The 7374-nt window shown below is 38.0% G+C and overlaps 1 pseudogene; it reads left to right on the top strand.

Annotated features, from left to right (window-relative positions):
• The first annotated feature begins 4776 nt into the window (after window positions 1–4776).
• On the top strand, window positions 4777–6301 carry LOC105040223 (UDP-glycosyltransferase 73C6-like; annotated as a pseudogene).
• The last annotated feature ends 1073 nt before the right edge of the window (window positions 6302–7374 follow it).

The raw sequence follows: 7374 nt of genomic DNA on the forward strand, positions 1-7374 counted from the left end.
CCCCCTCGTCACCCACCCCTCTCCGGCCAACCCCCTCCCCAACCCCATGTCGCCCCCGGCCGCCTCCCGACCCCATCCCCACCCCCATGTCGCCCCCGACCATCCACCCCCACCCCTACAACCCTCTCCACCGGCTGACCCCCTCCCTAGCCCTGTGTCGCCCCCGACCGCCCATGGCCCCCTTCCAACCCCCGTGTCGCCTCCGACCGCACCCGACCCCATCATCGCCCCCGTGTTGCCTTCGGCTGCCCACCCCTGCAACCCCCTCTGCCGACCGACTCCCTCCCCGGCCACGTGTCGCCCCCAGCTGCCCGCAGCCCCCTTCCCGCCCCCGTGTCGCCCCCGATCGACCCCCGACCCCATCCCCACCCCCGTGTCACCCCCAGCCCCCCACCCCCACCCTGCAACCCCCTCCGCCGGCCGACCCCCTCTCCGTCCCCGTGTCGCCCCCGGCCACCCCCCGACCCCCTCCTTGCCCCTGTGTCGCCCTTGGCCGCCCACCCCAGCAACTCTCTCCACCCCTCGAACCCCCGGCCCCCGTGTCGCCCCCCGACCACCTACCCCTGCAACCCCCTCTTCTCCCTGGTGGCCCGATCAACTAAAAAAAAAGTGGGAAGAATCCTTACCTCCGACAGACGGCAACGGCGGCATCAGAGAACCCACGGCAACAGCACGGACAGCAACAGCAGTGGCGACGGTGGAGATGCGCTCGCCGATGGAAAGAGAGGGGGGGAGAGCTCGAAGAGGGAGAGGGGAGAGGGAGATCTCGATCGGAGAGAGGAGAGGGCAGAGGGGAGAGCTCGAAGAGGAGAGAGCGGAGAGTGAGGGGGGAAAGAAGAGGGTTTCGCGTAAAGGGATGTCGAGTTGATGTCTAATTAATGCAGAACTATTAGCGATAAAAATTTTTATTGCTAATACTATCATTAGCGATGAAAAATTATTTTCATCGTCAATAATTTCTGTCAAAAAAATTTTCACTAAAAAAAATTTTTTTCTAAAAAAATTTTACCCAAAAATAAATTACTGACGATAGAAAAAAAAAATTCTTCATTAGTAAGTCTATTAGCGATAGAAATCCAATTTTCATCGCTAATAAATATCGTCCAAAAAAAATTTTTTCTAACAAATTATTTCTCAAAAATATTAAAAAATTATTTTTAAAAGAATTTTTTTGATGAAAATAACTTTTCATCGCTAATAAAATTTTTTTTTTCAATTAACAAATTTTTTATTCTTAAAAATTAATTAAAATAATATTTTTAAAACATGATTGCTGATGAAAAATAAATTTATATTACAAATATATTTTCTTAAAAAATTTCATCAAAAAATTTAAATATTATTTACGATGAAAATTTATTTTATGTCGCTAATAATTAAATATCTTTTCAATAATAATTACATAAAAAAATTAATTTTAGACTTTTTCCATCAAAAAAATTTTTCATCCAAAAAATTTAACAAAAAAATAACAATAAAAAATATTCGTGATGAAAAATAAAATTAATTTTTTTTAATCTAAAAAATTTTTTAAAATAATTTTATTAAAAAATTTAATTTTCTATTAATCAAAAAAATTTATATAAATAGTTAATTTATGATTTTTTTAAAAAAAAAATTATAAAAAAATTACGGATATAAAAAATATAATTACGATGAAAAGTTCAATTTATGTCATTAATAATTGTTATAAGAACAACTCTTCGACTTTCGCAATAGAATGGATACCATAGAAGATCAATAGCTTTGAAGTATTCGATCTCCAAGGAGCTCATCTTCTTCTTGGAGTCCTCATTTCGAAAGTCGGAGTATAAAAATATCGCGACGATGCTGAGATCGTGAAAGAAATCCATCAAGATTGAGATTTGGAGGATAGGATAGGGACAGAAAGTTAGAGGTCCAGAAGCTCGTATATTACCGGTTCCTCTCATGCCGACTCACCGTCGGGTCCGCCTAACCGACACCCAACTCTACCGACCGCACCGACCGACGACTGTCGATGCTGCCCGACCGAATATATGTCGGTCGGGCAGACCCTCTCCGTTCCCGACTGGTCGAACTGTGGAGCCCGATATCCGACTCCCACAATACCTCCGACTATCCGTCGGAGGGTCCCTGGGCTTTTACCCGACATTCCTTAGCCAGACGCTGACGTACAGTCGGTCGGTTCTCCCGAATGCCGTACGACTGCTGTGGAATTGTGGGAGCATCAAAGATTTTGCAATTAACCAGAATCAAAACAGAATATCACCCACTTTCATTCATTGAAAAGGATAGCTCATTTTATTCAAAAAGATCTATTCATTTTAATCTACGAATATCATCCACTTTTATATGATTTTTTCATATAAAAAGTTCGATCTCGATCATAACTCACATTTGCTTCTTTATCATGTAAAAGGACAAAAGATGTATACAACTACTACAAAAAATAGATGCAGTTGTCTTACACAAAATCAAAAATTTAAATTTTATAATTTTTTAAAATTTTTAATTTTTTTACATATTAACGATGAAAATATTTTCATCCTAAATAAAGATATTTATGATAAAAATAAAATTTTTATCGTAAATACTCGATTATTTATAATGAAAAATTTTTATCGTAAATAATAAGTAACTTTTGATTTTTTTTAATTATTGATTTTTTTAAATAATAAAGATGAAAATAGTTTCAACATAAATAATTGATTATTTATGATGAAAATTTTATTTTCATTATTAAAATTATTTATTTATGATGAAAAATTTTCATCATAAATAATGAGTAACTTTTGATTTTTTTTTTAATTTTTAATTTTTTTAACTATTAACGATGAAAATATTTTTATTGTAAATAATCAAGTATTTACGATGAAAATTTTTTTCATTATAAAAAAAAATTATTTATGATAAAAAAAATTTATCACAAATAATAAGTAATTTTTAATTTTTTAAAATTTTTAAGTTTCTTTAACTATTTACGATGAAAATATTATCATCATAAATAATCAAGTATTTATGATAAAAAAAATTATCATAAAAAGTACTTATTTACGATGAAAAAATTTTATCATAAATAATGAGTAATTTTTAATTTTTTTAACTATTTACGATGAAAATATTATCATCATAAATAATCAAGTATTTATGATGAAAATTTTTTTCATCATAAATACTCAATTATTTACAACATAATATTTTTATCGTAAATAATATATAATTTTTTTTATTTTTTTATTTTTTTATTTTTTTCAAATATTAGCGATGAAAATATTTTCATTAGAAATAAACTTATTACCAATGAAAAAATATTTTTCATCGTAAATACTTAAATTATTTATGAAGAAAATATTTTCATCATGAATATTTAGAAATTTAAAATTAAAATAAATAATATATTATTTATGATGAAAATATTCATCGTAAATAATATATATTTACAATGGAATAATTTTTTCGTCACTGATAGAAAACTATTTACAATAAAAAAATATTTTTATTGTAAATATTTTATTATTTATAATCAATTTAATTTTTCATTGTAAATATCATTAGTGATGATGAAAATATTTATGTCATAAATAATACCGTCATAAAAATACTCTTTTCTTATAGTGATCATAAATAACAAAGAATGCAATACACTTTAGGGAGTGAATCCCTTCTTTCATACTTCTTGATTCAATCCTTTCCTCTTTCTCTCTAACAAATCTAAATCTTTGATAACTTCTCCTATTACCATTAGCATATTAAAATTTTATTCTTTTAATGAAATATCATTAACGTATTGGAAGGAAAACAATCATTTGCAATTTATAGAATTAAATTTGTGAGTAATCACTTGTCTTCTTTGGCTTTAAATGGTTGTAATAAGCACGTACCTTTTGGAAACTTTTTCTTTTGTTGTTTCCAGCAGAAGCATTACGTTACCATCGAGGAGATTGATGAAATAGATGCAGATGATGGCTTTTGGCTTTTGGGGCTGGATCCCTTTTCTCAGACTCAACCATCCATCCCTTTGTCTTTCCCTTCAAACAAATCCAAATCTTTGATGACTTCTCCCATTACCATTGGTGTAATAAATTTTATTATTTTAATAAATAATCATTAATGCATTGAAAGGAAAACAGTCATTTGCAATATATAGAATTAAATTAATTTGGGAATAATCATTTACCTTCTCGGGCTTTTAAATGGTTCCAATAAGCACATATCTTTTTGAGAATTTTTAGAAAATGCATCATGTTACCATCGAGGAGGTTGGCCAAATAGATGGAGGAGATGGCTTTGCCTTTAGGGGTTGGATTCCTTCAAACTCATCCATTGCATCATTTTTCTCTAACAAATTCAGATCTTTAATGACTTCTCCCACAAAAAATCATGGGTGCATTAATTTATTATTTTAATGAAAGATCATTAATGCATTGGAAGGAAAACAGTCATTTGCAATGTATTTAATCAAATTTATAAATAATCACTTGCCTTCTTGGGCTTTTAAATAGTTTCGATTCTTACCAAAAAAAAAAAAAAATCTGATGAGCACATGTTTTTTTGAAAATAATTATCTTTATAGATGACAAAAGCATAGCCAGATGGCAAAAGAAGATCCCTACCAAAACAAAATCTCTCTCTCTCTCTCTCTCTCTCTCTCTCTCTCTCTCTCTCTCTCTCTATATATATATATATATATATATATATATATATATATATATTAGAGTAGATTAGATTGGATATATAAAATAAGATATATACAGACCCCTGCGCTTTCGTTGGAGACTTGCGTCCGTTCCTCCGATGACCAACCAAGGTACCATGAATAGTATGAGCGGTTGCAAGCCTCACTTCATCTTGGTCCCTCTGACAGCCCAAGGGCACATGATCGATCCCCATGGTCGACTTGGCTCGTTTACTTGCGGAACGAGGTGCCCGTGTCAGCTTCATCACCACCCCAGTGAACGCTGCACGAATCAAGGCCATCATCAACCGAGTGCAGGAATCTGGTCTTCCGATCCAGTTTATCGAGCTCCAGTTTCCTTGTGCCGAAGCTGGTCTTCCGGAGGGTTGTGAGAGTATGGATCTCCTTCCTTCAAAAGACTACTCCAAGACATTTTTCGAAGCCACGCGCCTGATCCGGGAACCCTTGGCTCGGTACCTGCAAGCACAACAGTCCCGTCCAACGTGCATGGTCGCCGACTTGTGCTACCCATGGACGGCGGATGTCGCTCGCGAGCTACGGATGCCACGGCTCAGCTTTCACGGGCCTTCTTGCTTCTTCATTCTATGCACCCATCTCATGCGGCAACACGGGATCTACGATCGCGTAACCGATGATTTCGAGCCCATCCTCGTACCTGGGCTGCCACAACATGTCGAGTTCACAAAAGCCCAGGCACCAGGCCCCTTCAACGCACCAGGGTGGGAAAAGCTTCAATCGGAGGTTCTAGAAGCGGAGTCGACGGCAGATGGGGTGGTGATGAACACTTTCGATGATCTGGAGCATCCATATATCGAGCTTTACAGGAAGGTGACAGGAAAGGTGGTCTGGACCATCGGCCCATTGTCTCTCTACAACAAGGATCTCGACAACAAGGCTGCCAGAGGGAACAAGTCTGCTATCGACCACCACGGAGTTGAAAGTTGGCTCGACTCGAGGAAGCCCAAGTCCGTGCTCTATGTTAGCTTTGGTAGCCTTGTGCAGGCGCAACCGATGCAGCTCATTGAAATAGGGTGAGGTTTGGAGGCATCCAACCAGCCCTTCATCTGGGTGATCAAGGATGTGGAGAGGACGCCGGCGGTCGACAAATGGTTGTCGGAGGGATTCGAGGAGAGGGTGAGCACCAGAGGTCTCGTAATTAAGGGATGGGCGCCGCAGATGGTCATCCTGTCTCACCCTGCCATCGGAGGATTCATGACACACTGCGGATGGAACTCGACGCTGGAGGCCATGTCCGCGGGCGTGCCAATGATAACATGGCCTTATTTTGGGGACCAATTCGTCAACGAGAAGTTGGTTGTGGATGTGTTGGGCATGGGCGTGGTCACTGGGGTTAAACTGCCCTTCTCCTACCTCAAGGAAGATAGTCCACCGGCAGCGAAGGCGGATGACATAGAGGAGGCAATCTCTAGGTTGATGGACAAAGGGGAGGAGGGGGAAGACAGAAGAAAGACGGCCAAGGAGCTGGCCGAAAAGGCTGTGAGGGCAATAAAAGGAGGAGGGTCATCCATGGAGAACATAGCGCACTTGATTAAGTACGCCTGGGAGCATGGAAACAACGATTCTGATGAAGAGGAATTTGTTCGTTAAAGGGGAACCCTCAAATGTGTCGAAAATATATTGTGGTTATTTATAATTTGTATAACAAAACCTGGTCTTCGTTTTGGTATAAATGGTTCAGGCTGAGCGCTGTTGCAACTGCTAGAGTCCGATCTGACCGTTTCCTCATTGTAATGAAATTTTAATTTACTGCCAGGTGTGCTGATCACCTGAAATGTGGCTTCTCATATTCAAGGTGGATTGATATGTACATCAGAAACCATCAGCCATCAACCTTTGGACCCCAAATAATTAGCAACAGTTTTTCTCAAACAAATCAGAGAAATCAAGTCTCAAGTTTCACCCGGTCAAAACTGGGTCGCATAGAAACCAACTCGACAAGCGTGCAACAATAGAATTTGTTACCAAAAGTTGCACTATCAAAGGACGCCATAAGATCGACAAAGGGCATCTTTTGAACTAGCTGAAAAAAGTGTGGTCGATGACCACCGGGAAGACGCCCAAACTATAGCTCCACAGAGTTCACGGTGCTGCAGCCAAAACACTCGTATGGATATCTATACCTCCCATTTCGTCACCGTCCGCATTTCTTTTAGATGCATCAAAGAGGGAAAGCCCAAAGTTAACTTCTTACAAAGCCAGACCCACACGCATCTGCCAAAACTAATCTATCAAGCTTAGATGGCAAAGCGTCACCTTGATTCCAGTGCACATCTCCAATATGATTAGCCGTCGAACCATAAAGTCAGTTATCAAAAAATTTTTATGCACAGCATGCGATCTCCAATGAAATGTAGAGTGCACCGTCCAATTATATTGAAACACGTAGCTATCATTTTCCAACGTACATTTAATAGTATATTTAATACTTATATTTTTATTTTTTCGTTTGAAATTTTAAATGACAAAAATGCTCCTTCTCTTCTAAAAAAATTATGACATCATATGACATATTATGACATTCTGTAATCAAATTATGATTTCTTACACATATGATATCACAATTTTTCTTTCAGAAATCATAGAGAGAGATGGGCATTTTCATCATTCAAAATTTATGAAATTTTTAAATGATAAAAATGCTCCTTCCTTTCTTATGACATCCCATGTGTAAAAAA

This window comes from Elaeis guineensis, chromosome 3 (genome assembly GCF_000442705.2).
Source record: "Elaeis guineensis isolate ETL-2024a chromosome 3, EG11, whole genome shotgun sequence".
Classification (NCBI taxonomy): Eukaryota; Viridiplantae; Streptophyta; class Magnoliopsida; order Arecales; family Arecaceae; genus Elaeis; species Elaeis guineensis.